Genomic DNA, 24,150 nt, shown 5'->3' with positions numbered 1-24,150 from the left:
TATGATTATGAGGAACGCCGTGATGGAGGACTGCGGAAATTTCGACCACCTGGGTTTTTAACGCGCACCCAAATCTAAACACATGGGCGTACAGCATTTTCGTCTCCATTTAAAATGTAGCCAGTGCAGCCGCCATTTCATCCCGCGACCTGAGGGCCACCAGCCGAGTACCTTAGCCACCAGACCACCACGACGGGGCGTATCAGGAATAATATAAAATCATTTTGGAAGTTTATATGCTTCCCTTTACAATGGGCATTCCATCGAACAAGCTTTACGTGACCTCGGCATAAGATCATAGGAAATGACGTAAGTGCAAAGTCTTTTTTCATCAATCACTTGCTCAAAACTTCATTGTGTCTCGCAACGATACGTTTTTTGTCAAGCTTTAAATACGAGAGTCAAGACACACCCCGACCCGAATGCACTAAAAATAGCTAGCAGATTTTATATCCCTTTTGGCATTGAGTCATGTGGTGAATGCAAATCCTTTATATACCATGAGTGTCTAGTCTTAGGTATGACTTCTCGGGCAGCATTGAAGATACTGATGGGTCCTATGTATAAGATGCGTGTCATGCTGATGTCTATTTTTATAATTTGCCTGACTACAACATATGGACTACGAAATCCCCAGCGTAAGCAAGTATTCATTCTACTTTTCTTTGTTTTTTCCAATACCTTAGGGCGACAGCAAGTTGAAGGCGCTTTTCATGCTTATGCTTGCTTGTTTTCGGCGGTATGTGTTTTTTAACGCTATTTGGTACCCTGTACAGTCACAAAATCTATTCATTCTAGACACAGTTCGGCTAAATTTATAGATTAGAACAAGTGTTAAAGGCGCAATATAGGACTTTTTAGAGAACGTCATGATAACCGCATGAGGTTATCATGATTAAGATTGGTTAAGAATGTCCAACTTCTTAATTGCACTATACAGGCCTAATATTTCTATCGATTTCATTCGTCTAGCGTTAACAAATGAAACCTCTACGAAGTATCGATAATTGCATTTGTGTGTTATGGTCGAGTAGTTGAATGTTCTATTATTTTGTTTGAAATAAAAATTTATTTCGCGCCAATGTGTGAAAGAGTGCAAGTATTTCGTATTTGTGTGAATGAGATCGCGAAATTACTAGAAATTTTTGCTGTAACTGTAATGTAGGCTTTCGCTAAGTTTTCTGTCATAAGTAGATGCCATAAATAGAATGTAAGCATAGTGAAATCACGTTTAAGGTGCCTAAAGTAGGCAGGCAGTAAACGTTTAGGCGTCTAACGTCGTAAAATAGGCAGAATACCTTTTTTACAGAAATACAAATATATCTAATACACCAGTACCTACGACAAGAAAGCAAAAAAAATATATTATTGTTTGTGATGGCACATATAGGCACGAAAAGCAGAACATAGCTGTTCAATGCTCTGTTTTCGCGTCGTTTCACATGATAAGATCTCTCCTTTTGTTCTTTAGCAGGAGAAGTCAGGTATCCATTATTTAATCAACACAAGCCTGGATATATTTAATTTCAGTATGGCAGGAAAGAGCAGCACGGGAGCAGATAGCCAGACCACTAAAGGACGAGCGAAAAGAGGGATGCCTCCTCTTTTCCCGATATGGCCGCGGACGGCGAACTTCTCTCCTGTAGCTTAATACTTTAAAAAGTGTACTATAGGCAACACAGGAACCACCTGCACACCATATTTTTTTATCTTTACACCTGATGCTTCCCGGACGGCTTTCGGTGGTGGGGAAATAACCAACGGCTATATTCACGTCGGTGCGGAGGCGTATGGTTCACAGGCTGTCTTGCTCTACTTTTTTAAGTGGTGGTTTTCCCGAAGTTGGTACAACTAAAGAACCATAGTCGGGTACACCTTAAGGAGTCTGGTCAGACTCCACCTACGACAGTCTTACGCCTCCACGGCTATAAAAATAGTTCCTCTCATGCGCTCTCCAATTTTCACCGAAAGTGAAATCACCGGTAATCAGAAGTAGGTGAACTCACTCATGAGTCAAATCAGATTGAGTCACTCATGGTTAGATCAAGCCGTGAATCTGAGGCTGAGTGAGTGCAAGCAATATTTTGGTGACTGAGCCCGAGTGAATGCGGCTCAGAAATATTTCGACGAGTGTGAGTCTCATTTAGGCGAATGCGTAAGGTATGTTTCTTGAATTAGTCTGACTGAGTTCTACTCCTTTTGCATATCTGTTCCAGCAGTACGGCTGATAAGGTTGTTGTATCTGACAGTAGTTTGAAGCTCATAGAGCTCTGAACAGTCAAGGTTAACCGGCAACATCAATAACGAAATCAAACTGAACTCGAAAGCTAAATTTCAGATTTGTATTTAGGCCAAATATAAAGATATACACACATCGAACAACCGGTTATCCACCGCGCATCGTGAATTGCTTTCATCAATTTTACATAAGCTCTTTATGCAGAGAATGTATTTGTTGAACCAGTCTGCTTCAATTTGATTGTGCACTACTACTCTGAAAGGTGAATGGATTATACGGTATTCTAATATTTTGTCTTATACTCATTTCTTTATAGTTTGTGACACACGGCTTGTCCTTCCTCAATGCCACTTCCCTAGAGGTACGAGCAATTTTATTTTCTTTGACCTCCTTGTCCTTCCTCTTTCAACACATACTTTTTTTGAACAGTTTTACATCTGCTCTGTTTTTGATAAATTACCAGTGATAATCTTTCAGACTTGTTTGAAATTGTTTTGGCAATAGTACTCACGAAGTTTCTTCGGAAACCCCATCAGCGGCACTAAAGGTACTGTACCAGTGCGAGAAGCCAAATAATATAGGTTCCTGCTTAGTGCTGATCAACGGGGGGCACAGAGCGCTCTCAAAATCATCAGCTTTATCATTATGATGTTGGACGTTTAGAACGCGCTAATTATTGATTTTTGGGAGCCATAGTATCATCAGACATTCCACATAGACAGTAACAAGGCAAAGGTAGTGGTTAGAAGACTCAAACCCTTCATAAAGCCCCGAAGTGGTTCCCATATAACAACATTGCTCCTATTAAAAACTGCCGTGGCATTATATTCTATCTGAACCCGCCTTTACCGGAATCTATCCTGCATGTAATAATTGCAGCTTCATTGATCACTGCCACGCGCTCCAACATTGCTTTGCATTAAGCAGCGACAAGGGCAACAACGGAGAATAGGGAAGCAGCTGCAAGCAGTCTTACATTACAGAGTCAGCTGTGGACAATCAAAGGGTTCAGCGAAGTGCCCGGTATTGTGGCCTTTCGTTTCCAACGTGGAAGGGGGACGTTTCGGGCTGCGACATTAGCATGACCTATTGAAATTTCTTATGGTTATTCCATCGAGTCGACTGTCAGTTCACGCAGAATAAACTTTTTCTGCGTTCCACCATTTCACAACAGTTAGGTCTCATAACGCAGCTCATTTTATGGCACAAGCAGCACGCAAAAATGACACGTAAAAATGACACGTAAAAATGACACGAGGTGTGTCTATTTAAAATCTATATTCAAAATGATGCGTATGGCGTCGACTAAGATGGAAGCAGCACGGGCAACCGACAGACCACTTCCTCGTTGTCGTCTTTTCACCGCTGATACGTCAGCTACGTAGCATTACCCCCCGGCGGTAAAAGCGCCGTCTCGGTGCACATTAACTACGGTCTTCAGTAGGCAGGTGGTAAGGTTTTAGCCTGCTGACGTGCACAACATCACTGGGTGTGGTTGCAGGCAGGCTTGTGGTCTCAGATGCAGGAATGATCTCATAGGTGACGTCGGTTACCTGGTGGATGATACGGTAAGGACCCATGTAGCGAGACAATAACTTCTCTGATAAGCCAACTCGACGAATTGGGCACCACATGAGAACAAGAGAACCGGGTGAGAAGTGAACGTCAGCATGTCGGCTGTTGTAGATAACTTTCTGGGTGGCTTGCGAAGCCGAAAGTCTAGAGCGGGCGATCTGACGTGCGTGGTCGGCACGAGCAATAGCGTCGCGTGCATATTCGGTTGACGGCGTTGTAGTGGTTGGAAGTAAGGTGTCGAGGGGTAACGTCAGATTACGGCCATAAAGCAAATAAAAGGGTGAATAACCAGTGGTGTCGTGGCGCGAAGAATTGTACGCGAAGGTCACGTGAGGTAGCGCCAGGTCCCAGTCATGGTGGTCGGAGGACACATACATCGCGAGCATGTCCGTTAGGGTCCGATTTAGCCGTTCGGTAAGGCCATTTGTTTGGGGATGGTAGGAAGTGGTCAGCTTGTGGTGCGTCGAGGAAGAGCGGAGAAGATCATCGATCACACGGGAAAAAAATGCGCGGCCATGATCTGTGAGTAATTGGCGAGGAGCACCATGCTGTAGGATGACGTCGTGGAGCAAAAAGTTCGCAACGTCAGTAGCGGTGCTGGTGGGGAGCGCTCGAGTGATGGCATACCTAGTCGCGTAGTCTAAGCAACGGCGACCCACTTGTTGCCAGATTTCGACTCGGGAAAAGGACCGAGAAGATCTATACCAACACGAAAGAAAGGATCGGTTGGGATGGAGATCGGTTGAAGAAGTCCAGCCGGGGGCGCAGTTGGTCGCTTCCTACGTTGGCATTTATCGCGGGAGGACACGTAACGGCGAACGGACCGGGAGAGACCGCGCCAAAAGAAGCGGTGACGCACGCGGTCGTACGTCCGAGATACACCCAGATGACCAGCAGTTGGTTCATCGTGAAGCTCGTGCAGCACGGTTGAACGCAAATTTTTCGGCACCACAAGAAGGAGCTCAGGGCCATCTGGCTGGAGGCTACGACGGTTCAGCGTGCCATTCAGGAGGACGTACATGCGAAGTGACGTGTCGTTCGGAGCAGATTCGAGACGGCCAATAAGTTGTCGCAGAGAAGCATCACGACGTTGTTCATCACCAATCTGAAGAAACTAGGACATTGACATGACGCTGAGGCTAGGCTTGATGTCTGGTTCGTCGGGCTGATCAACAGGTTAGCGGGATAAGCAATCGGCGTCCAGATGGAGACGTCCAGACATATAAGCAACCGAGTAGGAATACTCCTGTAGGCGTAATGCCCAACGACCAAGTCGTCCAGTGGGGTCCTTCAGAGAAGAAAGCCAACACAGCGCGTGGTGATCTGTGATGACACGGAAAGGGCGGCCATACAAGTAAGGACAGAATTTCGAAACCGCCCAAACAAGAGCGAGACATTCCCGTTCTGTTATAGAATAATTGCGTTCAGACTTAGAAAGCAGACGGCTCGCGTACGCGATTACACGGTCATTGCTCCGCTGAATTTGCGCCAAAACTGCACCAATTCTGTGACCACTCGCGTCTGTTCGCACTTCTGTGGGAGCATCGGGGTCGAAATGTGCAAGAATAGGAGGCGTCGTTGGAGCGGTGATTAGCTGAGAGAAGGCGTCAGCTTGAGGAGGGCCCCAAGAAAATGGGACGTCTTGTTTGAGAAGGTCGGAGAGTGGCCGTGCGAGAGCCGCAAAGTTTTTCACGAACCGGCGAAAGTAGGAGCAAAGGCCCACAAAACTGCGAACATCATGGACAGAGCGTGGGACTGGGAAGTTTGTTACAGCGCGTACTTTCGCCGGGTCTGGCCGTACGCCGGCAGCGTCAACAAGGTTACCCAATACGGTAATCTATCGAAGACCGATGTAGCACTTGGAGGAAATGAGCTGCAAGCCGGCCCATCGAAATATGGATAGAATGGTCGAAAGGCATTCAAGATGGGTTGCAAAGGTAGGTGAGAAAATGATCACGTCGTCCAAGTAACACAAACATGTCGACCATTTAAATCCTTGTAGGAGCGTGTCCATCATTCTCTCGAATGTCGCCGGAGCGTTGCAGAACCCGAACGGCATGACCTTGAATTGGTAAAGGCCGTCAGGGGTAACAAAGGCGGTCTTTTCTCGGTCCAAGTCATCTACAGCAATTTGCCAGTAGCCAGATCGGAGGTCGAGAGATGAAAAGAAGGTGGCGCCATGGAGGCAATCAAGGGCATCGTCAATGCGTGGTAGAGGGTACACGTCTTTTTTTGGTAATTTTGTTGAGGTGGCGATAATCAACGCAGAAACGCCATGAGCCGTCTTTCTTTTTTACCGCCGGGGGGGGGGGTAATGCTACGTAGCAATATTATCACGGTTGATTCAGGCCACATGTGAGCCTCGAAATACATCTTCATGTTCCCAAAACTGAAGAGAAGCGCGATATATTATCGTTTTCAGAGGGTCTCACCATTCTAGCAGCTGTCACAAAGCCTGTTATAGAGATAATTCACAACACCCGACTTCACAGTGGGGCACTCGTGTTGAAGGCGTTGTATCAATGCCTGAGGAAATTGTTCTAAAACACGGTTTTTGGCACATGCCCTTTTATTCAGCGACGTAGACATCGTGTTAATCGACACAGAATATTAGGACTAAAATGAGCGAAGCTGTACTCTGTCAATATTGCGAGCGACAGGTATCTAAACTCCGTTTCCTTCGACTGTTTTACATAGTTTGCGATGCCTGCAGTGCACAGAGTTGTCTCCGTTACACTCGAACTCTGGCAGCTCCTGCAGTATTGGCTAAAAAAGTTGCAGTTATACAACTTGCAATAGCCAGAGCTTCAAACTCGGTTGGCGTTAGTGTAGCTTAAAACATGCGTCAGTGCTTTTTCATTGCCACTCCTAGACGCCAGTTTTAACATTGAGAGCCTCTGCGCCTGCATATCCGAAAGAGTGAATGAGAGCAAAAAAGACTGAACTTGGAGCACGACAGAAGACTACATAAAGTGGTAACAAGGACAGCACGAATCAATCAATCAATCAATCAATCAATGATTCAATCGATCACTCCATCGACCAAAACCCTTTATTTTCACCAAAAAACAAACTATTCCGCTTAAAAAAGGTGGCCGAGAAAAAAGCTGTCCTCTGACGGCTTGACAAAGCTTCAACCACGCATCGGTGGTGAAACTAGAGGGTTCAGCCCTTGATCTCAAAAAAGACAAAAAATACAATAAACTATGGGAAGAAAATGTTAAACACTTCAAGTTGGCGTTACAATGTACAATGCGCAAATCTATACAAATCTGCATGCATGCACACACACACGCACACACACACATACATACATACATATATATATATATATATATATATATATATATATATATATATATATATATATATATATATATATATATAGAATGAGAAAAATAATGAATCACTGTGTCGAGACGTTGGGTCCTTTGTGGCCACTGGCGGCGATGCGGACCTTGCACCCACGCTGCTTTTCGCGGCGTCCCCATTAGTTAGGCAATAGCCCTACCCTCCAATTTTGGTGATTGGTGTGATATAGGCTGCACGAAATTATCCGCACTTGATAGGCTGCTCTCGACACTCTCCTCCTAATGCAAACAACGTGCCTATACTATTGCTTGTCAAGTGGTTGACTATACACAATATAGTGTTTTTAGCTAGTTATTTTTGAATCGTGAGCTATGCAATAGATTTAATTGCGTCGTCTACAGCTGCGCTTAAACGAGCTCCCCGAGCAAGAGCTCAACACCACCTACGCCCGAGTTCAGAGTTGTGCACCCTAGAAGCAAAAGCATTAGCCTCAACTTATCGGAAAATTAAAACACACAAATGGCTGCGATAAGGTTTCCCTTTAAGTATTATAGTAATCTTCGATGAATTCTTCGAGTAATGTCTCAAGTTCGCATTGTTTGAATTTATTAATTATTTAAGCACAGACACTGTCGTTTTACTGGATGACTCAGTCTTTGTAGGAACGTGCCGTTTAAAAAATCCAGCTTCAGCATTAAAAGTCTGTAGACTCCTTGCGGGTTAAGGGGTTCCGCTTTGGATACTACGGGTTGTAATCAAATACATGTAGCCACTGTTCAGAGCCAACGGCACTCAACCTGTAAAGAAGAGACAACGTTTTTATGCGAAAGGTTACACATGTGTCGGTGCATTAGCGAGCAATTTCTTTTCACGTTTGTTCAAGTAAGAATATCTTAAGGAACTAATAGTCTGTAAAACGTTCTTTAGTTTTCTCTACGGACCAATAACAATCAGAAGTACCATGAAGTAGAAGGCGTGGACGCAGCAAAAAAGCACACATATTACCGTACCTATGAGCAGTGGTGGTAGTAATATAGTAGGCAGATCCGCTACCAGACTAAACTTTTCATCATTCTCGTGGTTATAAGGCCAATTGTTTCATGCGACAAGCTTTGCAACTGAAAGTGTGATATCATCTTTTGTTTCATTTGCAGCCTGCTACTGCGACCAGCTTTCAAGGCTTGGAGCTGTGTATAGACCATTGTATTACTACGACAAAGTTACGAATAGATGTCATGTAAATGGACAGCTATACAACTGTAATACATTTACCTCAAAACAGTTATGTGAAATTACTTGTGTAGTGCCTGACGCTGCGCGGTAGACAAGTACTTAGATGTGTTTCACTGACAATTGTGTATTAAAACTAGATTACACGAAAGCATTATTGCTGTGACAAAGTTTGCTAGATTTTCTAAAACAATAAGCAGACAGCACGTTATCTATTCCTTAAGACTTTCAATAATCAATATTAGGTGCAAAGCATTTCTTAGAGAACTTCAGCGACTTCTATCTTCGGCTATCTATCTATCTATCTATCTATCTATCTATCTATCTATCTATTTATCTATCTATCTATCTGTCTGTGTGCCTTTCTTTCTGTCTGTCTATCTATCTATCTATCTATCTATATATCTATCTATCTATCTTTCTATCTATCTATCTTTCTTTCTGTCTGTCTATCTATCTATGTATCTATCTATCTATCTATCTATCTTTCTTTCTATCTATCTAACTCTCTATCTATCTATCTATCTATCTATCTATCTATCTATCTATCTATCTATCTATCTATCTATCTATCTATCTATCTATCTATCTAGCTGCCTATGACTTTTAGCTCTCCCCGCAGGGGCGTCTGCGCAAGCAGGCGTTTGGTCTGTACGGACCCCAGCTAACGGACCCCACGGATCCCAGCTAACGGGGGGGGGGGGGTTCGACTCCCTCCCACGCCTATCCGTGAGTGGCTGAAACGTGTCCGGGGAAAAGGGGATCATGGGGGTTGAGCCAATGCCGGGTGATTGGACTTTCAAGGCCCCCCCCCCCCCCCGGAAGAGACAACACTCCCCTGTGGCCCCAGCTTCACGTAGATGGCACCCCTGGGCTCACCCACCCAGGGGAAATCGGCAGTCGCCTTTTCCTGTCTCTCTCTCCTGATCTTCGTCTTTTCTCTCTTCCAATCTTTCCGGTCATCTCCTTCCTTCTGTTTACTTCCATCTTCCAGCAGGTAATGGCTAACCTTGTGTATATGGTCTCTCTTGGTGACATATTATTAGGTTGTAGTGGCTCTGTACAGCTGGCGCAGGCGTGCCTTTATAATTCTGCTGCCGCTTCCACAAGTTGGGCTCGATGGTGGGTGGCTGGCTTGGCTGCCGTAATTATATATACTTTATGGCCTCTTTTTCATTTTCTAAACTGTTTGATCGCCCTCCTCCTAAGAGGGGGCGCACTGAAGCAACACTGAATGTACTTTTTAAGCCGAAAGAAATTTTCCCGCGCTTCCATGTGATACACTGTGAAACGCAAGAAAAGAAAGCGAGAACCATTTCTCCGTATGTTGTTTCCAAATGCCTCACCGATACCCTTGGTCCAAGAAATCAGGCTACACGTGTGGCTAGGGGGGACTTTCTCCTTGAAGTTCAAACGAAAATACAGTATGAAAACATGACAAAATTCACCTCTTTTGGAACAACACCTGTATCTATCACACCACACCCTTCCCTGAACAGTTCCCGAGGTCTAGTGTCTGATGAATACCTAATTAACCTGACAGACAGTGAGCTCCTCGAGGGCTCGAGTGAACAGCATGTAACGCATATACAGAGAATTAGGATTAGGCGTGATAACAAAGAAACCCCTACAAAGCACCTCATTCTTACATTTTGTACGAGCACACTTCAAGACTATATCGAAACAGGCTACTTGAAGTTAAAGGTCTGGCCCTACATCCCTAACGCCTAACGTTGTTTTAAGTGCCAGCGATTCAGCTACGGTTCTCAGAGCAGCCGCGGCCGTCAAACCTGTGCAAAGTGTAACTTGAACGAGCATGCCGCAGACAATTGTGAAGAAACCACTACTCACTGCGCGAACTGCGCTGGTGGCCCACCCGCTTATTCTCAGACATGCCCTACATGGAAACATGAAAAGCAAGTACTTACACTGAAAGTAAACAAAAACATCTCGTTTAGGGAGGCGCGCAAGCGTCTACTAATGCAGGGCCCTTCGTTCGCGGAGGGGGCACAAAAAGGGGCAGTGTCACTAAAACCCGCAGCGCCCGCACGTACCACACAAAGTGGATGTGTGGCAGCGCCATTGACCCCCTCAGAGGAAATAGCACAGGCTCCTCCGCCACCACAAACTTTACAGTCCTCCGGACCTGAAGTCACAGGGCCTTCTGTCTCGACAGGTATCCCTAAGACTTCCATGCCCACACGCGTGAACCACGAGCGGGCATCCAGCACCTCGTCCGACGTGATGGACACAACCGCAAGTTCAACGTTGTCTTTGGCGCCGAAGGAGAGGCGCGGCTCTTTAGAGCGCATCAAAAAGTCAAAAACTATGATCGTTTGGCCTGACAAAGGTTCGCGACTGTAAGCAATACGTCTTCAGTACACACAGCACCCATTTACACTCATAACTATTACACAAATAATACAATAGAACGTCAGAAGACTGCTTAGAAACATCGATGATATCCAGGAACTCTTACAAAAACATTTCCCAAAAGTGTTGTGTGTACAAGAGACGCACTTCAACTCCAGGAACACTAAACTTCTACGTCAATATGTAATATTCAGAAAGGACCGCAATGACGCTGTAGCGTCATTTGGTGGCATGGCCATTATAGTAGATCAGGGCGTAGCATGTGCAAATATACCACTACGAACATCCCATGAGGCAGTGGCTGTTCGAGAATTTCTTTTGAACAAACTTGTCACCATCTGCTCTCTTTACATACCTCCACAGTACCGTCTCGAAAAACACTAATTCCAGTCACTGATAGATGAACTACCGGAATGTTATGGGGTCCTTGGATACTTGAATGCACATAAAGTTATATGGGGCAACTCTCGCTGCGATGCACGAGGTCGGCTAATCGAACACTTCCTCTTCTCTTCGGGTGCGTGTCTGTTGAACAGAAAAGAGCCAACATACTTTCGCATTGCCAACAAAACCTACTCATGCATAGATCTCAGCATTGTGTCCTCATCGCTTTTACCCCTCTTTCAATGGAAAGTTATCAACAATCCTTTCGGAAGTGACCACTTTCCGATCAATCTAAGTACACCCCTAGACAAAGGTCCTCCACATGTTCCCAGATGGCAGACAAAGCGGACTGGGAAAAGTTCAGAAAAGTATCCGGTTAGGTTAGTCGGACATATTGCAATTAAGTATAGATGCAGCTGTAGACTTTTTCACACCACTTCTTATTGATTCTGCAACAAATTGTATCCCACAAACTGGACGGTTCACCAGGCGGCACGTTTCTTGGTGGAACAGCGACTGCCGGAATTCACGTAGAGAACAAAATAAAGCATAGAAGCTGCTTCGAGACTCTCCGACAGCGAAGAATCTTACAAATTTTAAAAACAGAAAGTCTCAAGGCAGGAGGACGCGCCGACAGGCCAGAAGAGAAAGTTCGCACACCTTTATATTGGGCATCAATTCATATACACAGGAGCCTAAAGTCTTGAACATGGTTAGGAGAATAGCAGGAAGACAAGTATATCCACTCCCTCTCCTGTGGCGGCTGCATTTCCGATGGAGGCGGAAATGTTGTAGGCCCGTGTACTGAGATTTGGGTGCACGTTAAATAACCCCAGGTGGTCAAAATTTCCCGAGCCCTCCACTACGCGCCTCTCATAATCATATGGTGGTTTTCGGACGTTAAACCCCCCAATTCAATTTTATTCCACTCCCTCTCGTAAACACACGAGGTATCAGCTTGGAAGATCAAGCAAGCTTTCTCGGCGCACACTTCGAACAAGTGTGCACCTCGTCACACTGTAGTGAAGCCTTCGAAAGATACAAATCACGAATTGAAAAGCAGAAACTAGAACACACATGTACGAAACACGAAGCATAAAACCGAGCTTTCGGCTTAGCTGAGCTACAAACATCACTGAACTCCTGTAGTCATGGCGCCCCAGGCTCTGATCGTGTGGTGAACGAAATGTTGAAAAACCTAGCAATCGAAACGCAAAAAAACCCTACTTGGCTTGTACAATGCTATCTGGTTTTTTGGCGCTATTCCTCTTACCTGGAAAGAGGGTATGATTATTCCCATTTTAAAATAGGGCAAGGACCCTTCCTCAGTTTCGAGTTATAGGCCCATCGCACTTACAAGCTGCCTGTGTAAACTTTTTGAAAAGATGATAAACCGCCGACTTTTACATTTCCTTGAAACACACAATCCACTCGACCGAATCCAGGGTGGGTTTCAAGAAGGTAGATCCACCCCCGACCATCTGGTGCGTATTGAGGCAGAGCTCAGAGACGCTTACGTCCACAAACAATACCTCCTCTCTGTGTTCCTCGACATCGAGAAGCTTAACACATAACATGGCGTTTTGGCATATTAAGAGACTTGTCTCATCTGGGTGTCCGTGGTAGAATGCTTTCCATAATTGAGAGTTACTTGTCTACTCGGACATTTCAAGCCCGTGTGGGCAGTGTTCTCTCCCGAACTTTTGTCCAAGAAATAGGAGTACCGCACGGCAGTCTACTTAGTTGTACACTTTTTTATTATAAAATGTATTCCCTGCACCTGTCCATGCCCCGCCGTATGTTCTATTGTACATATGTCGATGGCGTCCAGCTTGGATTTAAGTTGTGCAACCTGGCAATATGTGAGCGGCAGGTTCAAGTAGGTTTAAAGAAGGTCTCCGAATGGGCTGAGGAAAATAGATTCCGACTGAACCCCCCAAAAAGCACATTTGTCTTGTTCTCCCGAAAAAGAGGCATGCACTCAGAATGTGACATTCAACTCAATGGTCAACGTCTGTCTGTTAATGCCAAGCATAAACTCTTAGGCCTAATATTGGACCACAAGCTAACCTTCATATCGCACATCAAGTATTTGAAAACAAAATGTTCAAAAGCCACGAATTTTCTAAACGTGTAGTCACGTACTACGTGGGGTAGTCAACAGGCAATGTCTCATGACTTTGTATAGAAGCCTCATTCGTGCCAGCTTAGATTATGGGGCCGTTGTTTATCAGTCTGCGACTCAAAGTGCTTTCAAGATGCTGGACCCCGTGCACCATTTGGGTATCCGCCTTTCTACGGGTGCTTTTCGCACAATCCCCGTAGAAAGCCTTTACGTTGAGTCAAATGAGTGGTCGCTCCATCTGCAGAGAACTTACATGTCCATTGTATATTGCCTTAAAGGAGCACTGACATCAAATTTCAAGATTGAGATGTGCCCATAGTTTGTTTGATTGCTATGCATAGGTCTTCTTGGTTAAATTGGAACGGCATCAAGTGCGTGGAAGTTATTTTAGTTCGAAGTCAAACCGCATAGAAAAGCTAAGGAGAAAAAAATAGAAAAGACACTGCCCTGCCACCTCGACACTTGTGCTACGTGTTCGGTGTGATAAATTTCACAAATACCAACCTGACTAACGATGCCCTAGTAGCGATGACGTGTACTATCCGAGTGTTTTTGTCGCGGCGCTGACTGGCGCCAAATCGCAGAAACGCACTCGCTCGTCGCGTCTGATTTTCGTCGCGCCGGTTTGAATGATTTCGTGAAATTATCAATATAAAAGCCACCTTTAAAAGAATGGCGGAAGAAGTTAGCATGAGTAAACGCGTGATTGTCAGTCATCATTTCGGGGAATTGTTGTGAGTTGCAGATGAGTTGCAGTCGTCTAGTTCGAAGCACGGAAAAAGCGCAATGAGGGTGTCTTTTTATATGACGTATGTGTCGCGCATCAACATTACCACAAGATATCAAAAGTGGAACAGCATATAGTTAGATATCATCGCTAACAAGTAACACGCTCGTCCACGTAAAAGTGGTAATACCATGTCAACCGTGACAGGCTGGGTATGTGGGGCAATCTGGAGGCTCGAAAAAGAACCTGGCAAGCAGGAAATTTATTCTATTTCTCCGCTGATGCTCATTCGCAATAGCTATATTGCGATAGCTATAGCTATATATACGCCAAAACAGACCAATATAGCTAACTGACACACACGAGCGAACATGGCTGAAGCGTGCAGCCCCGGGCATCTCTCCCGTGCTGCTTGCAACGGCGTCCATTTCGGAATCACTGTTCTGCAAACGGTCGATCGAAGCAAAAATAATTCGCAACGTCGCGAATCGCCATGATTCTAAGCTCCAGACTATCGTATTGAACCCAAGTGGACACTTTATATGGCAACGACCGTAATGCAGGTGACAAGGCATGGCTGGATGTGTCCTCCTAGCAAACTAAATGCTTGCGGAACAGCTGAGCCTGACGTCATTCTTTTCTGTGGAGAAGTGGTCAGCTGTGGCGTGATCTGGAGGTGTTCGCGAGGTAGCACAACTGCTAGTGCTCCCAGCGCTAAAAATGGCGGGATTGCCGGCCATTTTGAATAGTGCTAATTACCAGTGATAAAAATCAATTTAAAGTGATAGTCATTCATCCCTAAGTTGCGTTTTAGGTCGCGAATCGCTGCTACGGGGTCTGTAGCTACTCGTTGACGAAGAAATCTTGGCGTGAGTAACTTTGATGTCAGTGCTCCTTTAAGGCGAAAGCAGACAAGAAGCGCCCCTCAAACTCCACCATTATTAATTTGTTGACCTCTTTTCTGTTTCAAATTAGGCCTTCGATGAAGCAGCCCTACTCAATCGCCTGAAGGGTCTAGCTGAAGAAACCGGTGTGTCCCTTGAACACAGTTTATTGGCTCCTGTAGCATACCCGCCACCGTGGCAATGGCGGACTATAAACTGCGATGTGTCTTTCCTAGAAATTACAAAACACGCGCCCATTGCCCATATCCGAACATACTTCCTTGGACTTCAACACAAATATACACGTGCTGAGTTCTTTACAGATGCCTCCAAGTCTAACTACTCTGTGTCCTACGCTGCTGTGGGCCCATTCTTTTTGGATGCTGGCCCTCTACAACCAGACACAAGTATCTTCACAGCGGAAGCTACGCAATACTTGTGGCCGCTAAACACATCTACACAGTAAACCGATTCTGACTCTTAAGGGTGTCAAAAAGGGTGCCGACACCCTAAGCACACCCTTTGAGCACCCAATTATCGTCTCAGCACCCTACAAGCGGAACCTAAAGGGTGAACACATCAAAAGGGTGGAAACTAGGGCGCAAAAAGGGTGCAACAACTAATGGGTGCTGATGAGCACCCATTAGGGTGCACAGTCATCGACAAAGCTTTGTGAGTAACGTGGTCATAGGGGCAATCATAATAACCAACAGCTTTTAGATGTCTACTGGTTAGACACCATGGTCTCATCAATAGCCCCACCACAGTAACTGATATCTGAATAGCGATAGTGCCCGGATGAACGTAAGTTCTGCACTGGTTCTTGCATTTTTGCTGCCTTTTTCTCGTCGCCTCACGGCCGGCGTTGACCAAGCCATGCGCTACAAGCTCACTAGCCAATGGCGGAGTACGCAGCTTGTTGAGCTACAACAGGATTGTGACTTACACATATAGAGCTCTCGGTCTCGTTTCCGCCTAACATTGAAAACAAAGCTTCGTTCATGACAGTATAAATAAATCATACATTTGTTAATGCAAAGAAATACATACGAACAAGACCGTGGTAGATAAAATAGTTTTTGTGTTGTACAAATATTTGTTAACCTTACAATGTATCAGTTGACACGTGTTACCAATTTTTATGGCGGGCTATGGACTTTGACGTTCTAATATCATAACAATAAAAAAACGTTTCCTTGATTTTATTCATAGAAATATTTTTCAAAGCAAGTTAAATGAGCCTTGACTAAAACATTTTCCTAAAGAAAATTCACTAAAGACAGCTAAAATATTGTTTGCCAACTAATACGCTTATTTTGATGTGACAAATTTTGCTTGCTGCCTGTACTTTGTACTAATATACAACCGCTTTGACACTGTTTTTAGCAGCCAGCTTAACCACTCAACCAATGTACAGATGCTAACAAGGTATTGGTATAAGAAATACACAAGCAAGCAAACGTTTCAAATTTCGCGCGCTTTTTCACATTTCAAATTTTGCGCAAATACGCGTTATGTGAGTTTGTCATTTTCAAAAGTAAAAAATATTCTATGCAATACGCACTAGCGTATCTTCTATCTTCACTATTTTTTACTTAAAATTTAAGCAGAAATATTCTATTTACTTATCATATAAAAAAATATGTGCGCAAGAGCGGATCGGTGGCGTCAGCAGGACAGAAATGGCGGTATCTTCCTAAAGGCCGCAACGGCCGTGTGCCGAGCGTTTAAAGTCAATTTTTTATGCTGTTCAAAGTGTGCTTGCGCTGTCTTTCGTGTTCTGTCGGTGCTGCTTGTTACGAAGATGCACTATACTCAAGAGAGGACTGGCTGCTTTGTACCGTCGAGCGCTCGCCAAACTAAAAAGGTAGGTGGATGTTTCTGCTATCGACGCTTTGTTTTTTGCTTCTCCGGCCAGGCCGCGGCGTGCCCGATCCAGGCTGTTTTATGCTTCCGCTCGCGTCCTCGGCTCCTCCCGCGGTTAACACCGAAGGCACTATAGTATAATAACGTTGTGAACTAAGGTTTTTCTAGCTGGTAGACGATAAGCGAGTTTTTATTAACGTAGCGAGCCTGCTGGCGTGTCTGATTTCATTAGGCTCAAGTCTAAGCTCAGGGACGTTACGCGCGGATGAATTTTTTGTGTGGAGAAGGAGGTTAAAGCAATGTGCGCTGTGATGCTGTGAGGCGGCGGGCGATGCTCTTCACGCTACGAATCACTATATTTTTGCAATGCCGTCGGACGCCGTTCGGGGACTGCGCATGGAAGCCGTAAGCGTCGTCTGTGTGTCGCGTGCGTTGGAGTATTCCGCTGATTCGCGTTGAATTAGATCTTTGCGTATTTAATTTAGAAGAATAGAGAAGAATAACGTGGTGTCCGCGTTGGTACTTACGCGGCCTTGTTCGTTTTCTGTGCCAAAGAAGTATATGAAGAAAGTTTCATATGTTACGCGTCCTCTTTTCAACAGCTACATGATCATTAAATGTGTGTGACTACTATAAGGTAGATGTGTTTTCCTGTGTGACCAAATGTGTTTGCATCAACCGGGCACGTATAATTATTAAATGACCATGATATTCAGCTTAATTAAGTGTGCGTAAACTTGACACAGCGTGCTGTAGGTGCGGTTCTCAAAGCGTGCAATTACGCCTGGGTCAATACATTTTCTCTATGAGTGGCCGAATAGCCGTACCTTAGCTGTGCAAGCGCTAGGTTCAGCAGTAGTTCACTCGTTCGAGTGCAATTTTGGTGGTACTGCTTGTTCTCTCCTGCTCACATATCATTGCATTCTTCTGGTTTGTAAAAGAATTGTGGGCGCTGCAGCCCGCTTTGGAATTAAAACTTTGCCGAATACCTATACGTCTACAAACATTCTAAAACTAAGTTCTACCAAAACTTCCAATGACACTTTCGAATACAAGTGTAACGCTTTATCTGATATCATAAATTCTTTATGACCTCGCTGCAGATTTACAAGTGACCTGTGATATGTGCAGTCTATGAATGCCTAATTTATTGCTCAAAACACAATAAGGCTATACATCACAGTATGCGTGCCAAATGCGTGCATATGTTGCTGCTGACATGCGAACTTAGACATTGTATTTATCTAAGAATGAACAAATCTAAACTGCCGTTTTTTGAAGATGTACGCATCAGCCCAATTGAATAATATCAAAAATAATGTTCACCAAGTGATTTTTGTTTATTGCCTTGCACCAACCTCACTAAAACCGCCTTGTTGGTACTTAGACCACATGGTAGGATGCAAGATTCATGACGTCATATTGAATGTTAATGTCACATGATATGCAAGGTAAATTGTTATTAGCATACAGAGGCCAATAACGTTATGGCCTCATCGTTATCATAATGAAGCAGGTTAGGCAAATATGTGATTCTGCTGCCTTTACGTCATGTTGGGAAACCATTACGTTATGTAGCTATCTGCAGTGTCTGAGATCCTGGTTGCCGGTCAATATTGCAGAAGCTTGCCTGCTTCATTGTGATGGCATGGGGTCCAAGATTGATGTTTTGTCTTAGCGTTTCCACTTTACCTCCCCTATGGTCATTAGACAGCTTGTGCTGTTTGATTAGAAGTGAGGAGTAGTGCCTTTTTAGCCAACCAGAACAATTTAGATCAATTATCACTATGAAGCAGCACACAATATTCATTTAGTGAACTCAATTTCAGGCAAATTATAAACGTCCGAATGTTAGCCGTTTGAAGGAAGCTTCATTCGTTGAACTCATGAGAATAAATGGTAGAGAAGGAAAGGCAGGGAGGTTAGCCAGACCAGCAAAGACGGTCTATCACCCTACACGGGGGAACAGGGAGATTGAAGTCCTGTCGCAGTGGTCTAGTCGCTAAGGTACTCGGTTTCTAGCCCGAAAGTCGCAGGATGATATTCCGGCCTGGCTGGTTGCTTTTTCGATAAAGGTGAAAATGCTGTAGGCCTGTGTTCTCAGATTTGTGTGCATGTTAAAGAACCCCAGGTGGTCGAAATTTCTGGAGCCCTCCACTACCTTGGTAAAAAAAAATTCATGTGTCAGTATTGCTTTAATTTTATGCTTGCAGTGGATGCATATGCGCATACAGACATGTATATGCAGTGGTATTGCAATTTTACGGAATAAAATATTCATATGGTGCATATTGCATGGCATTTACTTAAGAAAGACATCACATGGGTATCATAACTACAGAATTGCAAATGTGCCTCTATGGATGCACTCGTGCATATATTTGGTCAGCTTCTAGAACAGAATTTATTGATTGCAGGCAACAGCATTACCTACGCATGCTTATCTCTTAATTACGTGCAGTCGATACAGCTGAAAGGAGGTGTCTTCATCTAAAAGTTCTAACTTCATCTTCGTGCATGAGTGAGCTATAAAGGTGAATGAAAATTTACATGTATGACATCGACATGAAAAGCTCTGCAGCAGCATGTTTTTCGTTGTATTTATACTGCAGCATGCCCTTTTTGTATTTCTCAGTTGCGTGCCACTAAATATATGTTGGCCATGCGTTTTTAGCCATTCACTGCAATTTGGCAAGCAGCGCATGCAGTCTCGAAAAACCTCACTAAAATAATTTTTTTGCACTCGTGCAGACATTCTTCGGCACGGTCTGTCATTTCATTTGAGTGAGGCTGCTCAAGGAAATTTCCCGACAAGGTCAAGGAGCCCAAGCTCCAGCAAACTCTGAACCATTGTTTCAAGCATCAGCTCTGTTCACCCTGCTTATGCGCTGTGCCTCACCAAGCTACTGGACGCTGCCTACTTATATGAAGTGCTCTCCATATTCTCCTCAGTTTGGCAGCAGTGTGTGTGGTCTTCACAGTGCTTGCCAAAATCATTTTTGCACAGGTGAGACACTTATTTCTTGCTTTGATTGTAATGGTATTACTGCATGCACTCCTGCCAAGCAAGAGTACTAATGTTTCCTGTGAATTGTTTGTCATGGTAAACTGAGGTTATCAAGCACAAAATTCATACTGAACTTTGGTCCTTCAAGAAGTGTGAAACGAAGGTGGTGACAGTGTCAACGTGCTCTCTTTAGAAATAAAGGCTGCGCATGAAGAGCCTGTCGCACCTTGAAACAGGCACAAAAAACTTCGAGGTGAAAATAAGCAACTTCAGATGAAAATTGAAGAATTTACACTGTATTCAAGGTTGAACTATCCAACATCAAAGGGGTCTCAGATAAGGGTTTTCTTTTGATGCTGTCCGAAATGTTTGGGCGATGATGGAAAAACCATTACTCGTGATGATATTGACACTGCAGACAGAGTAGGAACAAACAAGCCTAGTTTGAAAAAAAATAGTAGTGCATTATGAACGATGTTAGAAATGAAATGTTCTGGATAAGATAAAAAACTTACGTCTGTCTACAGTGGCCTTTCCTTTTAGATCAAGTAGTCCTATTTATGTCAGCGAACACTTGACAAGACAAGGTAAGCAGTTAGTGAGAGCACGAATGCAAAAAAACAAGTTGGATGGAGGCTCATTTGGATGCAAAGCACGAAATTTATAGCAAAAAAATTGGAAACATTAGCAATTTTAAAGACTGCCTTCTTAGAAGATCTGGCAAAACGCTGTGTTGATGCCTTCAGAGCCACACTTTTTTTGAGCTTGCAATGTCAGTAAACTATGACTGACATGGCAGAATTTTGATACCTATATAATGAAAAATTGATAATTAGATAGTGAAAAAGGCCACCAGCTATCTTCAATGCCGTTACCCTAAATGCTCTCAGCATTATAAATAAGACTAGTAGCCTGTGTCTCTATTTCGATGACATGCCGGTAAAATTTGATGCCATTCTTTTTACATAATCCTTGTATTTTTTGTGCGATATAGCCCACCAAAAATACCAGGGTCCAATTATCATGGCATTGTGTAGTTCATGAAATGGGGAAAAGGAACAGCGCTGTACATCTAACGTTAATGTTTGGCCGATGTCAATAGACTTCCGTGTGTTAAGCCCTGTGTTGAGTGTCTAGTAGTACGACTTGGGGGTTTTGTTTTGCAGCAATTAGCATGCCTCCATTAGGTCATAAGTAGGAATTTCGAGTTTCTGGAAACTAGGTAACTTGATTTTTCGGTCACAGATTCACAGACGATTTTTCGCTCACAACCAACGGGGCAGACGCCGGCGGCGGGTTTTCTGCGACACGAGCTCTTCAACGCTATCATGTTAAAAAGCTGACATAGGCAGCATTGACCAAATGAATACAAAGAATAAAGTCAAGTGTCCTAGCAGGAACCGAAACCTAGTATTCTGCTTGGTAATTAGGTATTCTACCACAGAGCCATGCCCGGCCTCGGTTATACTTTCCAAATAGTCTCGAATGTTTGTGTAACATCAATTGTCGTTGCTGTACTGGCTATCAAATTTTATAACTATTACATGTGCACTCCTATGATGCAGCCGTGAGGTCGAGTCAAAGTCAATTGTAGTCAGGCACCATCCTGTGAAGTATTTGTGTAGCAGTGTTGAGGGCTACCATCGTCGCGAGTGCCAGCGCAAACACCAGTGCTTCATACCAGCCCACCACTTCTAGTGTGGCTAATATCCATGTTTCTGTTGGCATCGTTACGAAACAGCAAATAACTGCTAATGTTGTCAAAGGTGTGACATCTCCCCATAACAAATGAAACATATGCGGCTGTTTAACGTATGTGTGTGCGAGAATTTGTACTTATATTGAGCTCCACTTCATAAGATCGCTCAATAAAAAAATTAAAATACATGTTATGCGTGTTTCGCATAACATCAATTCCCAAAGTATGTGGGGTCTGCCAAATTTTTAGCATCATTTTTGTAACCTAAGTGCTACCATAAACAATTATTTATTGAACATGAACAGCTGGACTGCAACATACTAAGTTTTAGGTATTAGGAAAACTGAATATGTTCATGACTACAGCATACCTAACAGGCAAATACTAGTACTACATACATGACACACTATTGTAGAGCTAGACTAGAATATTGCTTATTGGCACTTTACAATTCTTTAAAAACCCCTAATTAACTTCAGTGCCTTATTCGGTTCGTTCAAATCGGATGTGCGCAATTACTTGATGAATAGCTTTTTTACTCAAACCTAACTCATGTTTCACGTGTGCATCATGCTGAATCATTGCTCAGATGTTTCTTGTGTATAAATTTTCTTTCTACTATGCTGTTTGTTTTTCTATGTGAAATCTGTTGTACGTGCTACCCTCTGTAGGCTCCCAGGTACTGTCAAATTGTTTACAGTTTTTTGCCTGGGGGACCTCCAACAAGCATGTTTTTCATTGACAACAAAGCGAATTTTGATGCTGACTTCTACTCACATAGAACTAAGAACACTCTAGCATGACAAAGCATATTGTATCTTGGACAGTCTGTCTTGTAAAACTCTTAGTGATTACTTCTGTCTTTATTTTAGGCTTCCGGGTGCGGATGTGCTGTAGAGAAGGAGCGCCCTGACCACACTTTTGTAAAAGGAACCAAAGTCGCCTGGGCAGCTGAAGATGGATTGTGCAAGTGTTTGAATGATCACATTATATTATTCCAACACCACTTGCATTACTTTGCCAATATTTGTGATTTTGTAACGCACAAGTTTAGAAACACACACACACATATATAAAGGGAGAGCTGTAAATAAGCCTCGAGCAAGTTTGTAGTCAAGGCTTTTAGCGTGATGACTAAAGCATGTTATATAAGCCCACATGTTTTACCACACACCTACTTTCCTATCTATTTTCTTTTTCAATTTTGTGGGCACTGGCAACACCCTCAATAAGCGCCTTTGGACTGCTGGTGCCTCTAACTTATATTTTATTGTTCTAAATAATTTATTTGTTACCTACTATGCAAGGAGGGAAGTCAGAATGTTAAAGTTAAAAAAGAAGTCTCGTCACAAAAAAGATGTCTACTCGTAAGAAAAAAGATTTCAAGAAACTGAAGATTGATCCTCACTCACAAAGATCTCACCATTACAATCGATGCAGAAGGTCATAGCTCATGTTTACTATTGTCAATCTTTTTCAGTTGTATGCTATGTACAATAAAATAGTGACTATTGGCATCTTGTAATTTATTTGTCATAAATTTTTGTTGGGGCCTAATATCTTGCATTCTCACATGCATAAAAGCTCACGTCTGCTACACATAATTTATAAGAGTGCAATGTGGCAAGGTTCTGTATTTAGTGCATATTATCTGTGTGTCTTTCAAAGTGAGTATATGGCATTTGAAATAATCACCAGTATTCGAAACTTGTGAATTTTAATTTGCAGGCATGCATGTCTGTATGGTGACCAAGCATCCATAAATTGTGCATGCATGTGTGCAGCAAGGGGCCTTGAATAGATTACATTCATTCTGGACCAAAAATGGGTAGCACAGGCCATTTACGCACCCTGGGATCAATTTCATGATTATTGAAACACACATATTTATTCAATATAGCTTACTTTAAGGTATATATTTACATATTGTCTACTTCCACCTTGAACTATGCACCATGCATCCGGCACTCTGCTGAGCGCTTCTCGAGGGCACTTTGGTAACTAGTACACAAACGTACAGACAGCTGTAATTGGGCCTCCACTTTGTTGACTGCTGGAGAACAACGGCTTTGCCAAATCACACTTCCTTTGTGGTGAAGCTAACTTTGCTCTTGCAACAGTACCAGCTTATCTAAAATTCGACACTGTTCTTTAGAAGTGCAGCTTGTTCTATCCAGAGCAGCCAAAAACGAAAACACGAGGAACAGCACCTGGACAGGGTAAGGCACAATTGCAGCACTTCTCGATAACAGTGCCGGATTCTCTATTTGCCTACACATAGAGAAAGCAAAACACTGGAGCGAACTTACCAGTAGCTTCACTGCAGAGACACTGTGTTTTAAAAGACGATGATGCAAAAGCCCCACCTAGAGCTGTCACTGTGTTTCAGTGCTAGTTTCATAAGCGCCTGCGGAAGGCACTCTGTGGAGGGCCGGCCGCGTGCATGGTGCACGTGTTCAGGGTGGAATGGACGACTTAGTACATGTGTTCAAGTACAAACAAACTGTATGTGGGCTGGCACTCAGCATGGTCTACAGAGTATACAGCAATCGGCATTTTTAGCCATCTCCAGCATCAATCCTAGATTTGGCCCACTGGTACGTCGATGTGGAGCACCCTTCCAGCACCCATTTGAAAGGGTGTTATGGCATCACAGCACCTTTTTTCAAAGGGTGCACTTATTACACCCTTCAAAATTTTTGCTCTGCACCCTTTTCTTAAGGGTGCTG

General features: G+C 43.7%; 2 long non-coding RNA genes across 2 annotated transcripts; both read left to right on the top strand.

Annotated features, from left to right (window-relative positions):
• The first annotated feature begins 491 nt into the window (after nucleotides 1-491).
• On the top strand, nucleotides 492-8,511 carry LOC142764928 (uncharacterized). The gene is made up of 3 exons (XR_012883971.1): nucleotides 492-638; nucleotides 2,556-2,600; nucleotides 8,281-8,511. It is a non-coding gene; the product is annotated as an uncharacterized LOC142764928 (long non-coding RNA).
• Nucleotides 8,512-16,557: 8,046 nt separating this feature from the next.
• LOC142764927 (uncharacterized) lies at nucleotides 16,558-22,736 on the top strand. Its single transcript, XR_012883970.1, has 3 exons — nucleotides 16,558-16,716; nucleotides 19,467-19,722; nucleotides 22,294-22,736. It is a non-coding gene; the product is annotated as an uncharacterized LOC142764927 (long non-coding RNA).
• Nucleotides 22,737-24,150: the final 1,414 nt, after the last annotated feature.

This window comes from Rhipicephalus microplus, chromosome 6, assembly GCF_043290135.1.
Source record: "Rhipicephalus microplus isolate Deutch F79 chromosome 6, USDA_Rmic, whole genome shotgun sequence".
In the NCBI taxonomy this organism is placed as follows: Eukaryota; Metazoa; Arthropoda; class Arachnida; order Ixodida; family Ixodidae; genus Rhipicephalus; species Rhipicephalus microplus.
Note: the sequence above shows the minus strand (reverse complement) of the source record. Positions and strands in the feature narration are given on the sequence as shown.